The 21,986-nt window shown below is 45.8% G+C and overlaps 1 protein-coding gene across 6 annotated transcripts in view; it reads left to right on the top strand.

Annotated features, from left to right (window-relative positions):
* The window catches only part of TIAM1 (TIAM Rac1 associated GEF 1), a 394,669-nt gene that overhangs the window by 183,981 nt on the left and 188,702 nt on the right, over positions 1–21,986 (top strand). Inside the window, exons 1-2 of one of the 6 annotated variants that reach the window (XM_039229013.1) lie at positions 1,940–2,045; positions 11,008–11,012. The exons of the other annotated variants lie outside the window; for them this stretch is intronic. The gene's annotated coding sequence lies outside the window, so the exon portion shown is untranslated. Of the gene's footprint in view, positions 1–1,939; positions 2,046–11,007; positions 11,013–21,986 lie in introns of those variants that run through there. 6 annotated transcript variants of the gene reach the window in all.

Here is a 21,986-nt window from a genome sequence, read left to right as displayed (position 1 = left end):
ATCTTTCACATCTCTTTCACTGAGCTTACCATGCCTCCTCCCCCCAGATGTGCTTTCTGTGATTCTAAAGCTGATACCCAAGCCTTACGTCATCAGCCTCCCCACCCCCTTGATTATTTCCATCCAAATTTGACGCAGGTCCTTCACTTAGTGAATGCATGGGCCTCCAGCTGTGTCCCGTATCCCTGAGTGCTTTACTGCTTCTGACTCCTATGCCGCTGTCTTCTGCTCCCACGCACATGGTCCAGCCCTCAAATGCTGCCCAGCGGAAAAGGAGAAGAAATGCTATTCTATATTCTTATAAGTCCCTATAAGAGTCTCATCATGATGTTGATGATCATATACGGAATGAATAAATACAGTGGCTGTCGACAGCGAAATCTGTCACCCAGGGCTTCTCAGTAGCCAGCAGTATTGGCATTTGGGGCTGAATAATTCTTTGTTGTGGGAGGCTTTCCTATACAGCCGTATGTCCTCACTAGTGTTGCATGTTCCCACGGGGCCAGCCCAGTGCTGTTAGGGACCATTGCTGATTCCAAGCTCCCCCTCTGTTCATTTTGCTCCTTCACAATTCTTCTGGGCATCCTTTTGTTTATTTACTTCCTTCACGGAACAAATAGTTATTCCTTTTCTACTTATGCCAGCTTCTTATGCCATCTATATCTGGGAATATAAGGATGAACTTGGCATTTCCTTCTTCATGTTCATAGATATATATATGAGACTCAGTTTTGAATGTATCATGATTTACACTCTTCTGATTTTTATCATTATTATCTTGAAAGTTCCCTCCTCTGAGTGTTGTTCCCAACCTATAGCTCTGGCAGCTGTTTGAGTGATTAGTACTTCTTTAATGAATGTTGTGTTTTTATTTCTGTAGCTTGGGTCTTTGAGGAAAGCCCATGGGTCAGTATTCTTGGCTTTGACACAGCCATTAACCTTGTAAAATGATAATGCTCTATTAATCTATCAATTTCATCCATGAATGCTTCACCTATTACAGATATGGCCTCTACTTGTCATTCTAGATCTTGTATTGTGATTTCTTTCATTCTCTTTAACCAGCCACCTGAGGCTTCATTTAATGTGTGCAGTCATCTTTAGTTTTATGTAATGAAACTTATGTTTCAGAACCAAGGTCAGGCCTAGCAAAGGGATGGTCATTGCATTGCTTTTGGGTGGACTTTTAAGTTAGCATGTGGCCTTTCGAATGCTTAGGAACTGTGGTATAAATACCGCTTGCGGGAAACCCAATTTATGGCAGTTATTTTTCAAGGGGGAGGGAAAGTGGGATGTCTTTCAGGGGGGAATTTGTAGATGGCTCCAACTGTGTTGGTAATTTTAATTTTTTTGCGCTGCATGATTGGTACTTGGGGGTTCATTATTTTATTTTCAGATGTATTTTTTGTATGCCTGAAATATTTTGTAATGAGTTTTCAGGGAAACAGGGGCAGTTGTAAGTTTTCGTTTAGCCTTTCTGTCCCCCACTCTTTTTAAATAGACATTTAGGAATCAGGTCTCCACTGACCAACCTATCCACATTCCTGCCTGTGCAGGGGTGGGGTGCATGGTGCAATCATTGAAGATTTCTAACCTTTTAAATCCAAAAACAGGCACTGCCTTTTTGCCAGGTGCGAAATAAATGTGACAGGAACTTAAGCTCTCAGCGGGGCACCCAGGTTCATCTGTGAAATGGTTAAGATCTGTTGGGAGTAAATTTCCCCTAAGGTTGTGAGGGGCCCAGAGCCTTGACCCTCAGGGACAGCCTGAGTTCTTGGTGTGGGGAACTTGGAGGGGAGAATTAAATTGGGGAAGGAGGTGGAGAGGAGGGAGGTGCAGGCAGAAGAGGGAGGTGACGGTGGGTGGGGAGGAGCGACAAACCCTCTCCAACACACCCAAATGACCAGATTCATCACAGCACGAAACTTCACAAGTTACGCCCACTCCCTCTGCCAGAAGCCGGGGAAGGCTGCTGCTTCCTCATTTCTGTTACTGGAAGTTCGGAGACGTGAAGCAAGACGGGGAAGCATGCGCGCCGAGCCGCGGTGAGCGTTAATTTCAAGCCCATTCTTTACCCTGGCGAATTTCTTTGTGTTGGTGGCGAGGGCGAGCAGCCGAGGGGACCGTGGACTAGGAGAGGCCGAGGGGGTCGCGAGCTCCGTGGCGGCGCTGAGGGGACCTGTGCGCCCGGAGCCCGGAGGAATAGGCGAGCTTGGAGAGCGGCGTCTCCACGCTGCGCCGGGGGCGCCGCCTGTGTGGGTCCCGGCTCCAGGGTGAAGAAAGGGTTGGGACTTGGCGAGCCCTTCACCTCTCCCCCTTTGCCTTCCGGATCCAGGGATCCTACGGGGGTAGAGGGGCAGGGAGGCTGGGGGGTCAGGTGACCCACCATAAGTGCGTCCTGTCCCCGAGGCCCCGTGGTCCGGCTGCGCTGCGCGTTCTTTAATCACAGCTCCGTGCCATTGATAGTGAATCCATTGGGATTCAGTATTTCTGAAGGAATGTTCAGAAGCCCCCCCCCGCCTCCCCCCCCCCCGCTCCTGGCTCAGTATGGAAATTATTTGAGGAGGCATCAGAAGTCTTGGGTTTCTCATTAATTCTGTGTCTGATTTAGTTCAGCTCAAGACTTCCTAGCCATTGAGGTGTCATTTGTGTACCTGGAATTTTTTTTTTTTTTTTTTTTTTGAAAATACGAGTTTTTCCTAAGGCAGCCGCTCTGTCTCCAGGTTGATTGCCCAAGTCAGATTTGGGCGGGGTGGGGAGAGGAAGTTTGGGTGGAGGCAGGCACCCGGGTTGGGATCATGGTGAGTGACAGCAAGTGATAAAGTTGGCCAAAGGTAAAGTTTCTTGCAAACGTTCTTCACCTTTTATTTTGGAGCCCCTTTTAGAGCTTTGTGGTTTCGCTTATGCATGGGGGTCTGATGGAGGCTTTTGGGTTAACTTAACCCGATTCACCTGTTTCCTGTCAGATCAACAGGTTGGTGCAGGGCAGTGAGGTGTGTGTGTGTGTGTGTGTGTGTGTGTGTTTAAGCTAATCCTTCATATGAATTCTTAGAGAATCATCTTATTTTTCCCACACCTTCACAGAAGGTGAAGAAATATGTAGCTGTTATTATGTGCGTGGAAAACCAAATTTCATTTTACAAATGTTTGTCCCAGATCTGGGTTGGGTGCAGTTAGGAGGATGCTAATAGCCGATTCGATCACCTTCCTGATCCCAGAATGGGACAGCCTGGGTTTCTCCGGGCACCTTCCATTTGAACTTTGGGGTCAGGGGGCGGGTTGCTGAGGCCACAGTTTTACTTAGTTCACTTTAACCTTTTACTTCATTTACTTCCACCATCAGCTTCCCTGAAGTTAATGCTATGGAAGTAAAATGAAAATAACTTTTAAAGCAAAGTAGATATATCCCGGGAAAGGACAACAGGTTGCATGGGCCAGGCTGTCACAACCACCAGGACCCTGTGATCCTTGAGGACTCCAGAAAGAATGTGGCATGGAGATGTGAACTTGAGGCTGACATGAAGTTGTGTGGCCCGCTTCTCCCACCCCTAAGGAGTCTGTAGCAACTCACTCAACAGGAAAGACAACCAAATGGGATCTTGTGATAGTGCTGGTGAAACTGACTAACAGACCCTTGTTCACATGGAGTTTAATGAGCGGAACAATAATCCTCAGCTAGAGAAAGGGAGTATATTATTCATAAAGGTATTTAGAATTTGTCACATGGGACTGTTTCATGTAGATACTTAAAATTGGATTAATTCTATATGAATGAGGTAGGTGTAGGTAGGTGTGAGAGAATGTTACAATTTCTGTATCATTATTTTTTTGTTTTGTTTTGGCTGCACCATTCTCATTATTGTTTTTTCTTAAGGTCCCCTTACTTCTCCCATACATAACCTGCTTTGTGTGTGTGTGTGTGTGTGTGTGTGTGTGTGTGTGTGTGAAGTTGCAGATTCAATTTGTTTAATAGAAATAGGGCTATTAAGATGATCTTGTTTAAGTAACTAGATAGTTTTTTATAGGAATTTTTCTATTTCGCATAAATATTAACATTTATTGGTATAAAGTTGTGCGTAATATCCTTTTATAATATTTTAAAAGACTGTGGCATCTATAGAAATGTTTCTTTTTCCATTCCTGGCATTGGTTATTTGTGCTTTTCATCTTGACCAGTCTTCCTAATGTATTCTCAATTTTACTGGCATTTGAAAGGGCCAGCTTTGGCTTTTGTTTGTATATGAAATGCAACATAAACACTACCTCCTTTCTTAAGTTTGCATGCATTTTAAAAATTCTGTGCTGTGGAACACTGTCAAAAAAGATTTTAAGAGCTTTAAAACCAAGTAACTGAGTCTCCTAGCTGTAAGGAGGCAGACATTATGTATTTATTTTTATGTGTCTTTGAAATGTTTCTCGGTTTTATTAAACTATACCTTGTGTTCTTGAGAATCATACACAGTGCATCAAATTGTTCTAAGATGGTTTTGTATATTCAGTGGGGCACACCCTGTGAAATTGTTTTGGAAACTTCTAGCTAGAATTTACATAAGACTTGCTGGTAATTTAATGTGAATTGTAGGTGCCTCCATTCTGCTTGACAATACAGATTTCCTTTGCACTAGGACAGAGCAAATTTGCTGTAATGACTGAGAAAGAAAGTTTCATTTGGGTTCATATTTAATACATGAGTCTTGGCATTTTCAAGTTTTCTCAGAAAATCTTTCTGAGTTTGATGACAGTGTAAGAACGAGAACATAGAGCCAGAAAGAGCTGGATCTGAATTCTTTCTTTCTTTTTTTTTTTAAAGTTTATTTAAGGAATGTCTACATCCAGTGTGGGGCTCGAACTCACGGCCCTGAGATCAAGAGCCACATGCTCTACCCACCGAGCCAGCCAGGCGCCCCTGGATCTGAATTCTTGCTTTGCCACTTGTAGCCAGCTGTGTGGCTTCCAGAAAATTGCCTAACCCCTCTGAGCTTACATTTCCTCTCCTGTGAGTTGGAGATAAATAAAAGCTGCTGGGGGGGGGGGGGTGTTATTTATCCCTAGGGGGATAAATAAAAACTGCCTCTATCTCTCTAGGGGAGATTCTGAGTATTCCTGTAAGGCACCTGGCTTGTGATTTGGAACAAAGTAGGTGCTTAATACATCATAGTGAGTTAAATGTTTTCCCCTCCTGCCCTTTCTGGTTTTACTTCCAACCTCACAACTTCCCTCAGTGCCTGCCTTCCAGAAGTGTGAAAGGTTATTGCAACAGAATCAAACAGCCACTTCTTCCCTCTGTTCTCTCCTCATTTTGGACGGATGGGATACCAGGGTCCCTTTTCAATATTTTCAATATTTTCATCTTATTATCCTAGTTGATTGGTGGTATATTGGCTATATATTTTTCCACTCCGATGCTTAAAATTATTTTTTTAAATTTAGCTTTCTTTTATCATTTTTTAATGTTTATTTATTTTGGAGAGACAGAGCTTGAGCAGGAGAGAGGCAGAGAGAGAGGGAGACACAGAATCTGAAGCAGGCTCCAGGCTCTGAGCTGTCAGCACAGAGCCCAGTGTGGAGCTCACACTCACACGAACTGCGAGATCATAATCTGAGCTGAAGTCGGACACTTAACTGACTGAGCCACCTAGCCATCCCTCCAATTTTTAAAAATTTTTTAAATTAATTTTTTGAGAGAGAAAGACTGCAAGCTGGGGGCAGAGAGAAGCAGACAGAGGATCCAAAGCATGCTCTGTGCTGACAGCAGCAAGCCCGATGCAGGGCTCAAAGTCACAAACACAGAGATCATAACTGGAGCCAAAGTTGAATGCTCAACCGACTGAGCCACCGAGGTGCCCCTTTCCACTCCCAGTTTTTACCTTCCCTTCCTGGGATTATGGGTTTTTTCTTCAGTTTATCGCACTTCCTTGAGAGTCTCACTGCTCTATCATTTCCTCCCTCCCTTCCTGCCTCCCAGCCTCCTTTCCCTCCTGGAGAAATGAAATGAGTACTCAGCTCAAACTTGGCAGAGACTGGGCTTTAAGTTGGTGGGGTTGCCTCTCCAGAGGGAGGTTGGTTAAATGTAGTTATTCCCGATCTCCAGTTATTCTACAAAAGATGCTCAGTGTTGCTAATCATCAGGGAAATGCAAATCAAAACCACTATGAGACACCATCTCTACCAAAAAGACAGGAATTAACAACTGTTAGGCTGTGGAGGAAAGGGAATGCTCATGCACCATTGGTGGGAATGTAAACTGGGAGGCAGATGGGACTGAGAATAACCGTATCAGTTTTTTATTGCCATTGCATTTTCTGAGAGTCTTTTTCCAGAGCCTAACGTTCCTCGGTGCTTTTTGTGGTGGTGGTGGTGGTGGGGAGAGTGTGGATTGTTCAATGCTATGGCTGACCTCATAACCAAGAAAGGAACTGAGAAGCATAGAGTGGAGGAGGTTGGCTGGGTAATATTCCTCCACGAAGGAATACGGCGTTCTTGAAGTCATCCGACTTTCAGCTGTTTGTTCTCCCTGGGGTTTGTCGATTGAAAAAGTCCGGGGGCATATACAGCGTAATCAGTTAATGTTTCTTCAGGAGTCTAATAATACAAGAGGCTGGACTGGGGAAGGGAAGAGGTCACCAGCTGGGAAAAGGCTTAGCAGTGCCGCGCCAGCATCATTCGCTGCTCTTCCCAAGGAGTTTGTCTTAGTTTACATTTTCTGTACTGAATCGGCCTCAGCTGTGAACTTATTTTTGTGAAGACAACAGGTTGACGAGCTGCCTTTGATCTGGCCAGGCAGCTGTGACCCGGTGTGCTAAGTAACTGTGCTGGTATTTGTAGTAGTTGTGTTTTGACCGGAGTAGGGGACAAGGAGGCATAGTCGTCTTGAGTGTTTTGCAACCACGCCTCCGGTTTGTTTTGATGCTGTTGCTTAAAAACAAGTGGTAGCACGGCATTCATTGGTAAGACTTTTGGGGGAGAGATCATCACTTCTGGAAAGTTTGGTTGGGAGGGGATTTGTGAGATCTTGCATTGAAGCATAGAGCCTCCTGTGACCTTGGAAATATATGTTCCAGTCTCTGAGATCTCCATACATTTACTTGTGTAAATTCAGAGTTTTGTGGGCAAGGATAACCATGGCCAAAGTGCTTTCTCCAAAGCCGTAGTTGAATAAGGGCCTGCTAAGTACTTCTTTGATTATTGAAATACTAATACTAAATACTAATGGATTGAGTATCTACAACATACCCAGTACTTTTCCTGTGTTCTCTTGTTAATGTTTCAGAGGATGATCTTGCATCCTCTCGAAGTATATAAAAAATGAGCACGAAACCCATTATTTTCCTGTGTCTACCCTTGTAGGTAGAACCAGTGTGGACTGAGGCCCACCTTTCTAGACCTGAAAGCCAGAAGGAGAGGAGGGTTGGTGCTATGGGGTGTGATGCTCTGAATCCTAGTGTCTTATGTAGGAAGTGATCAGCCCCTCCGATGGCACATTTGGAGATCTTAAGAGAAGTCTCTAGGGAAGGGGTAAGTGGGGCATTTGCAGAAAGTTGGGGAATGAACATTCAAGATTTTTTGTAAATTTAATTTTAATTTTAATTTCTTTAATTAGAGAGAGAACAAGCAAGGGAGAGGCAGAGACAGAGAGGGAGAGAGAATCCCAAGCAGGCTCTGTGGCATCAGTGCAGAGCCCGACGTGAGGCTCGATCTCACGAACCCTGAGATCAGGACCTTAGCCAAAATCAAGAGTCAGACGCTTAACCGACTGAGCTACCCCAGTGCCCTGAGGATTCAAGCTTTTAAAGCCCTTATTGTTTTAGGACCCTGTCCAAATCCTCCTGTGCTGGGACATTAGGAAGTTCATTATTTGTGACTGCTGTTTTGTGGAAAGAGGGGTTGCTAATTCTCCCCATTCAAAGCCCCAATTTGAGGCTTTGAAATTGATTGTCTGGGAACCTTTGGATGTGTATGGTCCCATTGTTGGAGCATTCCATGGAGAAGCCAGTGTTTTGGGCTTGACCGAGAGGGCATAGCAGTACATCAGATGTCAGACACCCCATGGGCTGGGTCTACCCCTTGTGAGTGACCACTGATTAGCACTAATTCCTTAATGCTTTGAGTCATGAGGAAGAAGATTCCCACCGATTCTCAGATTATATCGTTTCAAAGACGTCACAGGGTCATCTTCCTACCTTTCTTTTCCTGGCATCACTTTTGCCTGCCTTCATGATACCAGGAAGGGAGAAGGAATTATTTTGGACTGCAACAGGGGAAACTTGGTATCAGAATGGGCTTTTTCTGGAGCTGTGGACGTGAGATCATGTTGCTTTTAACAGAGGGTGAACCTTTGTCTAAATGGTGAAGTAGGTTTGGTTATAGTTAACAGTGAGGTATTACATGGAGGCCTCACTGCTGTGCTCAGAGTCCTCATTGCATGATAGGCAAGGGGCTTGCCACTAAAAGGATCCAGCTGTAAATCTGCAATATTACAGGCACTCAGAGCAGAGAAATAATGCTGGAGACACCTTCCTACCTCCCGGTGCGTCTTGATGCTCTTCTATGGATTTCAGCGAGAAGGCTTGTGTGTGCGCCTCACTTTCCCTTCTGCCAAGTGGGGACAGGGTCATGTCAGTCTTCCTAGTGGGGGGAATGAATTAGACCAAAAAGGGCTTTATGACTGTACAGAGTTGCAATGATTCTTTTTGGGTTTGCCTTCCTCCCCATGAGCAAACCCACCCAAGGCCATTTGTTAGATAACGTGCCGCACTCTTCCCCCTTTATCACGTTTTGGTCGTATGCTGGCTGATCCAGAATTTGAACAAAAGTACGTGACTACCCACTCGGGGTGAGGTGGGGGAGGAGAAATCACAGATGCTTCCTGAGATATGATCCCCACCGTGTTGTTGTTTTTCTTTTGATCTGACTGTAGTCAGAGCAGTTAGCCTGAGACTAACTCTTAACAGATTTTTACATGCACAACACAGCGTAATTCACGATCTGTGCAGTATTTCACGGTGGGTCTCCAGAACGTTTTCATCGGGCATAACTGGAGACTGAAATAACGTCTCCAGCGATTAGCAGCCTCGCACACCCCCCCTCCCTCCAGCTCTAGGCAAGCACCATTCTGCGTCCACGAGTTAGACTCTTTCAGGTGCCTCATGCAAGTGGAATCATGTGGCATTTGTCTTTCTGTGACTCGCTTCTTTCACGCAGCCGACTGTTCTCAGGGTTCATTCACGTTGTTGCAATGTTGCAGGTCTTCCTTCTTCTTAAAGGCTGACTAATACTCCATTGCGCCCGTACCCACTGCATCCCCCCCCTCCCCCATTCATTTGTTGCTGGACACTGAGGTGGTTTTTACATTTCGGCTGTTGTGAATAGCGCTGCGATGAACGCGGGAGTCCTCGTATCTCTTTGCGGTCTGCTTTCGTTTCTTCCCGATGAAAAATACCCATGAGTGGGCTCGGGGATCATATGGTAGTGCTATTTTTAAGTTTTTTGGAGAAGCCTCCCTACTGTTTTCCATAGCGGTGGCACGCTTTTGCATTCCGGTGCCCAGCTTTTATAGGTTCCCAGCCGGTACGGCAGGCCCTGCGTTTGCGGGTCTTGCTGTGACTTGTGCCTCCAGTCTTACCTGTTGCTCTTGAACCAGACCGACAGCCTTTCCCACTCCACTCTCTGCGTGCGCAGGGTGGCGGGGGACCTCCCTTGCAGCGTGTACATCACGCTGTATTATCATACCTCGGTTATTGGCCTTTTTGAAGGGGTAAGAAAACGATATAAATGATACGAGTACAAGAATAATAGAACAACAGCAAGCCCTTTGTGGCACCTGCCGTCTCCGTGCTTTGCCCCAGCACCTTGGATTCGCTTATAGGCCGCCTGCCTTGTGCTTTCACTCCCACGCAGCTCCTTCTCTGCTGGAGGGGCTGACCTTGGGGGTGGATCCTTTGACCAAGGAACCCGTCTACTTCCAGGACTAACCGGGGGGGGGGGTGGCCCCTGGATTTTAGGACACTTCTGGGTTTTCTTTTGTCCTGTTCCCAGAGAACCCTTCTGGCTTCCTTCTGCTTCCCAACTTGTGTTCTGTACAGATGCTTCCTGATAACTAACTTAGGTAGGAGTTCTAACTCTGGCTTCAGTAGCTTGTGTAAAGCATTAGAGGTAGAAAGCGGGGAGCTAGCTAGCAATTGGAGCCCTGGTCGCCTGACTCCAGGGTCTGTGCTCTTAACCAGAATGTTCCTGTGCGTTTCTGCAAGGCAGGACTGTGTGCCCTTTTCTGTACATTCACCTGAGCACGGATCAGAGGGGCTGCCGTGGGGCGTTCTGTAATGACCTGCCTCATGAGCGACTGACTGCCCAGCTGACCGCAGGCTGCTCCCCCAGTCAGCCTTAATGAGTCCTGTCTCTGGGCATCTGTCTACTCATTCGCCCCCTGACATGGCCTCCTCCCAGCTCTCCGTCAGAGTCAACTCCAGCCTCCTTCCTCCTTGCTGCCTCTCTGGTCTGTCCCTGCTTGCTGTCATTTCCCCCCGTGGCACCACTTCCCCTCGGTCCATGATCAGCCATCGTCCACAAGCAGGTGATCCTCCCTCTGACCTGGCGTCTGCAGGTCGGTAGTAGGGGCGTCTGGGTAGCTTAGTCAGATAGGTGTCCAAGTCTTGATCACAGCTCCGTCTTGATCTCAGGGTTGTGATTTGAAGTTCTGCACCAGGCTCCTTGCTGGATGTGAAGCCTACTTAAAAAAAAAATAAAAGGTCACTAGTAGCCTAAGACTACGTCACCATGCCTACACCACTCACCTCCCTTCGTCTCATCATGTGGGCATTTTATCATCTTCCACCAGCACAGTCAGAAGTGTGAGTATAGCATAGTAAGATATTTTGAGAGATCGCATCTACATAACTTTGTAAGTTACAGTATATAGTTGTTCTGTTTTCTTAATTGTTAATTGTTAATCTCTTACTATGCGTGATTTATAAATCAAGCTTTATCATGGGTATATATGGCGAGGAAAAGCCGTGGTATATAGGCTTTGGCATTGTCTGGTTTCAGACATCTGCTGGGGGGTCTTGGAATGTCTCCCCCGCAGAGGAGGGGGGACCGCTGTCTATTCTCTCCCCGACCCCACCCCAGCATGACTGTAAATCCTGGAGAGCTACGATTGCGTGCCCTGAACCACAGGGTAAGTGTTTGGCAGCTTGATTCTTTGGGGATTAATCGGAACCTAGTCAGAGCTGTCCAAAGAAATGCCAAGGTTGTTTCCAGGTTCTGTGAAATAATGTGGTCAGAGAAGAAAATTGAAAAAAATAATAAGCAAGGGACAACTCTAAAATTCGTTAGCCCCTTTTTGTGTGAGCCCGTGTGCTCATGTTCATGCTGCAGCTGTCCAAGTTGAACCACAGAGTGGATGTCTCATCCCTTGGCTTCAAGCACAATGGCTAGCCATCTCCCCGCCCCATGGGAATTTAAGCAGATTTATGTGATGAATAACGTTGATTTTCTTCCAGTACTTGGGTTGCGGTTTGACAAACTTCATGCGACTTGTAGGTGAAGCATGTCAAATGTCTCCCCTCACCCCACCCATTTGGAACATAAAAAAGACGTCCTCCAACGTCAGTGTGTCGCATTTTGCTGATGGCTGCCACCTGTCCACAGTGACCTCCCCTCCTTGGCCGACTCAGACACACTTTGTCTCCACCTGGGTGTGCCTCCACCTTTAGGTCCAGGAAAGAGGGTCAATCCAGAACTGAAGATGCAGAGGAAAAGAAGCCACATACATGGAGCACCTCCTGTGTGTGCACCTGGCACTCTGTTGCGTGTTCTCTGTCTGAGTGGCAGAGTGACTGTGCCGGCGTGTGCTAGTCCCCTCTCCAAGTCTAGTTGGAACCCATGTGACTTCACTACAGCCACGCACCGTGGTGACCCTGGATTTGAACTGTGTTTTACTTGACTTCCATTCTAGTTAGAACAGGTGTTTGGATGATGATTCTCATGGTCATAGTAACTCTAAAATTCTGAGGCTTCTGGGTTCTTTACCGACCATTTCCTTTTCTATCTTAGCCAGTTCCCCTTAACACTTCACTTCTTGTGAAATTGATAGTCAGGATTGCCTGAACTACCATGTTTAGGTGGGGCTTTTTGGGGGTGGGGTGTCCAATACTTGAAAAACTATAAAATTAGGGATCTGACTTTATTTTTAGATAGCCATCCACAGGTGAAATGATTCAGGCCCATTCTTTGAACACCCCCAGGAAAGTTAAAACTTTTCTTCTTCTTTTTAAGAAGGAGGAGGCTCCCTAGCTAGATGGAGGATTTTCTCGTCACTGTCTTGTTCTATAGCATGTACAGCCTGAGATGTTGGTGCCTTGGGCCTGATGCAGCAGGACGCCCTGGATCGTCTCACCCTTCTGTCCCTCTCGTGCCCATGTTGCATAAACATTGGCATGGCAGGGACAGATGGCCACTCGGGAGGCTCCTTTGATGTCACATTTGGTTGCCTGGGTGGGGGGTAGGGGTGGCTGTATCCAGGCTCCGCAGGAGGAGAAGCTGACTGGGAAATGCCTCCTTGAGGGTGGGTAAACAAAAGCTTAAGTCCAGAAAGCTGGGTACCCTGGCACTTCCACCAGCCGGGGCATTAATGGAGTCAGGTTTATTTAAGTGCATTTAGCTTGGGAGGAAGCCAGTTGGCTCAGAGCAAAGCCTTTTCTCCCTGCTCCTAATTGATGCTTTTGGAGTTCTGTTTTCTTAGAGAGAATGTGAATGGTCTGGGGGTGGGGCTGGGGGTGGTGAGGAAAGTGATGGGATTGCAGATAATGACTGTCAGAGCTAGAAAGAGCATTCATTCCAGATGATGGAAGCCCAGGTGAAAGTACCTGAAATCCCAGGAGAGTCAAGATAGCGCAGTGGGGGGGGGGGGGGGGTCAAGCAGCGTCAGTCTGTGTGATGGGGACTGAAAGCTTTGATGGAAATAGGAAGGATGGTAATAAAGAGCACCCAGACAGAGGGTGCGCGAGGCAGCCCGATCGTGCCTGAAAGAAACATCCAGCATGTGACAGTGGAGCAAGTTTTTGGTGGTTTTTATCATTAGAGGGAACGTTGGAAGTAATTACAGTCACCAACATGCAAAGCAAGCATGGAGTTCAGTCAAAGTGGAAAAGCCAAAAGCCACAAAGGTTGACTGAAAGCTTTCCTATTCTAGCCTCCAGGTAATGATAACGGTTGCTGTTTATTTTTCTACTGCATTTACAGACATCGCAACAAACCAAAGGAAGGTAATGTTTTCAGGTTAACACAGTGACGCCCAGTTTCTGGGCTTCATGTTGATTGGGAGGCGGGAAGGTAGTTCATGTAGTCATTCCTTCAGCAAGTCATTCATGGGGTGGCCCTGGGTATCATCCTTGGGGTTGTCCGTGGAGGAGTTGATGAGGTGTGACACAGAGCTCACACTCCCTCAAGGAGCTTACAGTGTGGAAGGGAAGAATAGATAATGCCATGGCAAAGTTCATAGGGAACCAAGTGAGAGCTATCATCTAGAAGTTTGGTGTTTTTGGAGGACGTTAGCCTTTGAGCCGTGGAATGGTGGAATGATCGGGAAAATTATTAATGATATTCCTAATTTCTGTTGTTTATTAAGAGCTTACTTTCTGCCTGGCACAGGTTTAAATGCTTAATGTGTATTGACAATGTTTAATCCACCCAATAACTCACTGAACTATTAGCATCTCAGTTCCACAGCTGAGGAAACTGAGGCAGAGAGAGGTAGAGATGATACAGTCAGCATATGGGTGGCCGGCACTCCTAATTACCCCATGCCTCAGTGGCCCTTCCCACTTATCATCTGGTACTGGAACCATCAGCGCAACCATGGTATATATTTATTTTTAAGGAATCAGAGGCGCCTGGGTGGCTCAGTCGGTTAAGCGTCTGACTTCGACTCAGGTCATGATCTCACGGTTTGTGAGTTCAAGCCCCGCGTCGGGCTCTGTGCTGACAGCTCGGAGCCTGGAGCCAGCCTCCAATTCTGTGTCTCCCTCTTTCTCTGCCCCTCCCCTGCTTGTACTCTGTCTCTTTCTCAAAAATAAATAAACATTAAAAAAAAAAAAAGGAGATCAGGGACAGACACCCTATGTGAGGGCTTAGTTTTTCTGCTCCACTTTCTTCTTTTTTTAATCTAATTTTTAAAAGTTTTTTTTAATTTTAATTCCCTAATTTTTTTTTGAATCGAAGCATAGTTGACACACAGCGTCACGTTAGTTGCGTGCATTCGACCCAGTGTGATTGGACAAATCCATACGTTATGCGGGGCGCACCCCGAGTGTGGCTACCATCTGGCTCTTCCATTTTTTCCACGTTTAGAGAAATTTAGCTCCTGCGGGTGCCTGATGGGCCATTTAGTCATGAATAACCAGCGGACTTTTTTTTTTTTTTTAGCTCCTTGGAGGGTGATTTTAATTATCATATAAATAGCATGAATATGAGTGTGGGAGTTTTATTACTCAGTTCCTTGGTGGTGGTTTGAAGGCTTTTCTCTGGGTGTTTCCAGTATCAATACTGCTAGGAATTGTCTCTTGCGAGGAGGGCACAACGATTTTTCTCTTTTGGTGAAGGGCCGTTTCTTTGTGTGTTTTTCTGTTTGTTTGTTTGTCTTGCCTTTTTTTTTTTTAATTAGGTGAGGGAGATAAGTGCAGTCATTTGTATTTAAACAAAATGGTTATTATTTGTCAGTTAATGTTTATTAAGGAAAATGGAAAGCAGAGGGGAGCACCGGAAGAGAAGTCCAGTGACTTGAGTTGTTGTTTTTGAAGCTCTCTTCCTGACTCTTTGACATCATGGGAGTCGCTGTTGGGACAGCCAGTTATGTGATCAGGGTCCTTGTGATGTATGGAAATCTCTTTCTGTGTGATTGTCAGAGGCTGGAATAGGGACATTATGTATCAAGACTCGACTTTTAACTTGGTATTACTATGTTATTTATTTAAATGTGTTGTTTTAAACCCAGATGCTGTGGCTTAATTTTATATTTTTGGTGTTATACTTAAAACATTGTGTCACCCTCTGGTTGTGTTTTTCTTTCTTTCCTTTGCACTCCAAGAATGGGTTTTCATGTAGGACGAAAATGGAAACTAAAGAAGAGACAAAATCTGGAAATAATTTTCAGCAGTAGAGAAATTAAACAAAATGAGCAAACACACCATTTTGTTGCTAGCTGCGTAAAGGGAACATAGGAGTGTATACTTGCTTTTTCTCAGCGATGGCTACGTGACCTGTGGATTCCTTTTTCATTGGGACCGTATAGTTAAAAGAAAGCAAAAAGCAGACCTGAATGTTAAATACTTCCATCTTCTCAAGAGCACATCACGTTGGCATTTACACTCAGATTGTCTGCCTCTTATTTTCTATAATTTGAAATCAGATGGCAATCCAGCAAGTGAGAGCCTTGGTTCAGGTGACCCCTGTCTATTTATCCATCTGGCCTTTCTCCAGTTCTCTTTGTAGCTCACAAATGGGAGTGGGTGGGAATGCCCAGGAATACTTTGAATGTGGTAAATACAGGATGAGGGAAATTCATCTGCGAAATGTCAGCCTTGAAGGAGACATTTTGTAAATGTCTACGTTGACAAATGGAAAATGGAAGGCCTGCTCAAATGCCCAGTGATTTGAGTTTTGAAAGCTGGTGTGGCATCGTTGGGGATTTCCCATCCTGAGTAGTAAGGCGATGTGGGGGGGTGGGGGGTGGGGGGGTACCAGGAGTGCATTTCCATTTCAGAAATGTTGAGAATGAATTTTGAATTGCAAAATCATTGAGAAAATGGTTTCTTCTGGTATCTGATATCTTCAAACATGTTTGAGTTCCTGGGCATCATATGTGATCACGTTTCTCCTGAGACATGGCTGGTGATGCCTGGAGGAGTTTTGGCCTGATGGCCTGTGGTCTGTTGTCATGTGATGAGTTCCTCTTTTCAAAGACGTGGATATACCTGACGCAAGATCCTCACATTTCTTCTGCCTTTTGTTTAATGATTATAATGGAATTTTGATGGAATCGGTTGAATGGATGCTTACTTCACTAATTAATTTCTATGTCTGTGTCTAGGGACTTCTATGAATTCTTGTTTTAAAATTTTTTAATGTTTATTTTTGAGAGGAGAGAGAGCCTGTGCGTGCAAGTGGGGGAGGGGCAGAGAGCAAGAGGGAGACACAGAATCCGAAGCAGGCTCCAGGCTCTGAGCTGTCAACGCGGAGCCCAACGTGGGGCTTGAACTCATGAGCCATGAGATTATGACCTGAGTCGAAATCGGATGCTTAACCGACTGAGCCTCCCAGGCACCCCTATGAATTTTTGTTTTAAACTTTGTCCTGATCTTGGTTGATTGTTGAAAGGCGCATTTACCAGCCAACAGTTTGTTTAGCACCTGCCGTGTGCCGCACCCAGTGAGAGGCTCGTGGACTTCAGGCCGGGATCTGGAACCTGTGGTGGGTCTCTCAATAGAGGTCACAGGCTAGTGGCACCAGTTGAGAAAAATGGACTAAGGGTAAAGGAATTGACAACAAAGTCCCACAGACACGTTTTATTAACAGGGACAAAAGAAAAGACTCAAAACATTTTACATTTCAGAGTTCCTAAATCCATTTGAAGTGCTTGAACAAACCATGGCATGCGGATTGGATGCATGTGTGTGTAAAACTAAAACCAGGCTTCTTTGATGACTTCACTTCTCAAGAGAAAAGTTCTTAGAAAGAGGGACTTTCCTCTTTCTAAGCACGGAGATGTTTTGTCTTCACCTCCCCAGGGTTGTGCTTTCCATTTCTCTCCATCATCTTTTTGCTCCTGAAAATGCTGTAAAAACATAGAAGCATCTGCACTAAAACCTGCACACAGGTGTCCATAGCAGCTTCATTCATAATTGTCCAAACTTGGAAGCCATTTAGTAGGTGGAATGCCCTTGAACCCGAGTGGATAAGTAAGCCATGGTCATCTATGCAATGGGATATTATTCACCACTGAAAAGAATGAGCTGTCAAGCCATGAAAGCCATGGAAGAAGACCAAGTGTAGAGGGACAGTCTCAAAAAAGTACATGGTGGGGGGGGGGGTGGCGGGGAAGAGCTTGGATGGCTCAGTTGGTTAAGAGTCCGACTCTTGATCTCACCTCAGGTCATGATCTCATGTCACAGTTCATGGATGGAGCCCCATGGCAGGCTCTGCACCGACACCATGGAGCCTACTTAAGATTCTGTCTCTCCCTCTCTCTGCCCCTCCCCTGCTTGCTCTCTCCCTGTCTCTCTCTCTCAAAATAAATAAATCAACTTCATTTTTTAATTTTTAATTTTTTTAATGTTTATTCAGTTTTGAGAGAGAGAGACACACACACAGAGTGCGAGCAGGAGAGGGGTAGAAAGAGAGGGAGACACAGAATCCGAAGCAGGCTCCAGGCCCTGAGCTGTCAGCACGGAGCTGGATGCGGGGCTCCAACCCACGAACTGTGAGATCATGACCTGAACCAAAGTCGACCGCTTAACTGACTGAGCCATGCAGGTGCCCCAAAATAAATCAGCTTTAAAGCAAATGATAAAAAGTATATACTGTCTCATTCAACCCTGTGACATGCTGAAAAAGGCAAAACTATGGAGACAGTAAAAGTCAGTAGCTGCCAAGAGCTTGGGGGAGGGGAGGCAGGGGCGAACAGGCTGCACACAGGATTTTAAGGGCAGTGAAACTACTCTGTGTGATCATTCGAACGGTGAATATAATGCCGTCATACATTTGTTAACAACCTGCAGAATGTACGATACCAAGTGTCGATGGATTTGGGGTGATCGTGCATCAGCATAGGTCCGCTGAGGATAAGAGCCGTGCCACTTGGTGGCAAATGCTGATAATGGAGGGAACTGTATGGGGGTGGGGGCAGGAGGCCCAGGAAAACTGTGTTCTCACTTTCGCTGCAAACGTGAAACTACTCCATAAAATAAAATCTACTCAACAACAGCAACAACATATGAGCCACAGTTGGGGAAACAGCTGTGAATTCTCTTTGTGGTGTCCAGTAAAATGTGTCTTGATTTGTATGACTTCTCAAAGTCCTTCGTGGCCCCTCTGCTTAGACAGCAGCCGGTGGGCAGCATGAAGGACTCCTTGTCAAGTGGGGGGCTTTGAAGTTCAGAGAACTGGGGTATCATGAAGATAGAGATCTTCCCCGGCAACTTCATCCGGGCCCTCAAAGCGTTGATTTCAAGTTCCTGTTTTTCCCTTCTGATGTTGTATCATGCCATTGTTGTTGGTACGAAAGATGCAGTTTTGATGAACTTACCCCTTTGGTATATTCCACGTTAGTGGGACTTTCCTGTGATGGGCATGGTGATGGAGGAGTTGACGTCGGTAATATTTAAAAATACTATGGCCTGGAGACCGGAAATCGTCCATTCCTGCCTTGATCGTGTAACCTTTCCCTGGGGAGTAGCCAGGGGGGCTTTGTGCATGAGACACATGCACATGGGACTGAGCGATTACACTGAGCGATTTTTCTGGACCTCTTCATCAGTGTTTCTCCTTACAGGTTGTCTGTCCCTTTTCCAAGGTCCTCCTTCATGCCTTCAGCAAACAGTTACTGAGCACCTCCCTTTATGCCAGGCCACTTCCAGGTTCCTGGGGTACCATAGTGAACAAGACCCAGAAGATTCTGCATGCATGTAACTGGTATCCTGGAGGCAGAAGGCAGACAGTGAACAAGTAGTTGGAACATGGAGTGTGTTGGCGGGTTATCATTGCAGTGAGGGGCCAGGAAGAGTCTGGGGGAGTTGAACTTTGGAATGGGGGGAGAAGAAAGGCCCACTGCAGGGGTAACTTTGGAGCAAAGAGGGTTATTTTTGGTCAGCAGACAGGGGTGATCTACGTGGAAAGAAGCAGGCAGCCTGGTGTGCTGGAGAAGTAGCTCTGAGGTCACTGGGGCTAGGGTGGAGAGAGCATTCTGGAGACATGAGAGGTGAGGCCAGGAGGAGGGTGGCAGGGGAGGGGCTGGACTGGCTGTTGGTGGAGAAGGGAAGACTTTGGAGGGTTTGGGGTGTGGTTGACGTGATCTGATTTAGGTTTCAGAAGGACCGCCCCGTGAGGTTGAGAGGTGAGGCAGCTTTCTCACGTTGACCCTCTGGCCAGTAGCGACCCTTAAGTCTGAGCAGTGATGTTGGGTTCTTGCCCACACAGCCCTGATCCCACTGGTGCTTTGGGGGCTTTATTGAGAAGCATTTTTTTTTCTACTTATGTGAGCACAAATCTCTTTCCTTTTTAAAAAATAGTAAAGAAATGTTTATGTATTTTGAGAGATAGTGTGTGCGCAACCAAGGGAGGGACAGACAAAGAGGGAGAGAGAGAATCCCAAGCAGGCTCTGCGATGTCAGCGCAGAGCCTGACATGGGGCTCGAACTCCTGAACCATGAGATCATGACCTGAGCTGACACTGAGAGCCAGATGCTCAACCAACTGAGCCACTCAGGCGCCCCCACAAATCTCTTTCTTTATAGTTCATAAGAAAAGGGACTTTCCTCATGCAAGTGGAGTTAGCAGATGAGTTCTATGATGAGTCCAAAAATGCTCAAGAAATGCTTCAAGATAATATAGGGTTCTCGGCAGCCCTGTTTTGTTTACCTTCAAAACAGAAAAATCCTCCCCCCTCCATTTGGCTCTGTTTTGCCTCTGGGAGCCCCCTTTTTGCCTGTAACCAGATTCCACTCTGTTTCCATGACACTTGGGCTTCTGGGTTCAGGTCGCTCATCTGGAGTCTCCGTTCTGAGAAAAGTGAACATGTGTTACGTGTGGTGCTGTCCCACCTAAAGGTGAGTCGCCCAGACCATGTCCTGCACACAGCTGGCCGGTTCTCTGAGCCTTTCAGAAATCCAAACCGGAGGGTTTTTTTTTGGCGTTTGACCCATGTTAGCCCGTTTTGAGTCGCATGCAGTTAAATTTGTCCACAGATGTTAGTTTGCCAGTGTACTTTGAAGAGAATAATAATAACTTTCACATCTGGTCCCCTTTCATCTAGGGATCTTAAAACCCCAAGTGCATATTAATTAAACCTCACATCCCTGGAAGGTAGAGAAGGGATGGAAGGGCTTTAGTCACCACTGGGAAGAACATAGAGGGACAGCCTGTGGGCCCGGCACTAAGAGGCGTTTTGCATTTCGCCAATGCCTTTCATCTGGCTTCTTAAATACTTGGTTACCTGGTGGGAAGCGCATTATTATACACATCTGCAGGGAGTGGGGACTCTCCTGGGATACGGAGACTGGTCCTGGCTGTTTCCAATATTCTCACTTCAGAGGACATCTTCATTTCTGGTTCATGGGTTCTTATGGCTTATTATGGATTATCTGGGGGCTCATGGTATGGACAGAAGGATGGTAGAGTTGACTGGTAAGGCTGTTTGCTTTTTTTTTCCCTATTTTTTTTTTTTTTGGTTTGGTAAGCAGGTAGGTAGGGAGTTTCTTTTTAAATTTCAGCCACCTTCCAAGCTGGTAATGGGTCATTCTCATTTAGGGGACCGGGGACATCCCCTTCACCCTAACTCTGTCACTCCAGAAAGTCCCTAGGGTGAACTAGGACAAGAGGAAGGCAGGGGAGAGCCATGGCTTTCCCCAGAAGAAGCTGCTTGAGGCCATTTCTGGTAAATGAGGCCACTGATGTAAAAAATGGGACAAAGCTAAAGACCAAAGGAGAAAGTGTTGTGGTCACGTCATTAATAGGTAGAGAATGCACCTGCTAACCTGTGGGAGGGAGTCAAGGGTGTGGCTCCAGCTGAGGTCAGTGTTTGTATGCAGAGCCACACAGCTCCTGCGCCGAGGGCTGGGTCCTTCTTCAGGGGGGACGCCTCACGGCAGGCTTTGGGAGGACACAGAAGTGGTGCAAGTTATGCAGTTGGCTTGCAATGGAATGGGTTCATTTGATTAAAAATATTTTTTAGTGTTTGTTTATTTTTGAGAAAGAGAGAGGGAGAGAATGCAAGTGGGGGAGAATCAGAGAGAGAGGGGGACCGAGGATCTGATGTGGGCTCTGCACTGACAGCAGAGAGCCCGATGTAGGACTCCCGAATTGTGAGATCATGACCAGAACCGAAGTTGGACGCTTGACCAACTGAGGCACCTAGGTGCCCCATTGGATTCTTTGGATGTTAAACAGAGTCCATCAGTCTGTTTTTTAAAATTCCCCAATGCCAGGGATGCCCAGGTTGCTTAGTCGGTTAAGTGCCCCACTTTTGACTTAGGCTCAGGTCATGATCTTACAATTCCTGAGTTTGAACCCCATTATTGGGCTCTGTGCTGACAGTGTGGAGCCTTCTTGGGATTCTCTCTCCCTCTCTCTTTGCCCCTCTCCAGTTTGCTCTCTCTCCCTCTCTCTCTTTCTCAAAATAACTAAAAATAAACTTACAAAAAATTCCCAATGCGAGTGTAAAGCATGCTATTGATTTTACAATAAAATATTGCCTTTATTTAGAATTGCATGTGGAAATGTTGAGAGGCATGGGTTCTTTGAATGTTCCCTCTGTGTTATACCCTGAACTCCCTGATTCCTGGTCTCTTTTTATGACTTAAATGTAGAAAGATACCCATATGTCTACAGATAAAAGACATGAACTTTTATATATCATTTTAGATGAAGACCCTCTGAGTGAATTGTAAATGCATAGCCCATAAGAATGTTTCCTTCCTGGATTCTTATTTGATACTATTGAACTGTAAAAAATACTTTTGTTCTTTAATTTGACAGTGCTGATGTTTTTTTGTTTATTGTAATGGGAATACAGTGGAAAGATGATCTGTTCTTAATATATAGTTGTGGGATAAGTTTTCTCTATTTCTTTGTATCGTGGGAGCTCCACTTGGCGGGGACATTACTGGAATGGTCCTTAAATAGATAGATAATTGGATCAAAGAAATGACTTGGAAATGTTCTTCGTTGTTTAGAAGCCAAAATAAGCCAAAATTTTGTCTTCAGTGTGAATATCACAC

This window comes from Hyaena hyaena, unplaced genomic scaffold (assembly GCF_003009895.1).
Source record: "Hyaena hyaena isolate Hyena2069 unplaced genomic scaffold, ASM300989v1 scaffold_2, whole genome shotgun sequence".
Lineage (NCBI taxonomy): Eukaryota > Metazoa > Chordata > Mammalia > Carnivora > Hyaenidae > Hyaena > Hyaena hyaena.
The sequence above is the reverse complement of the archived record's forward strand: the minus strand, read 5'-3'. Positions and strand labels throughout refer to the sequence as shown.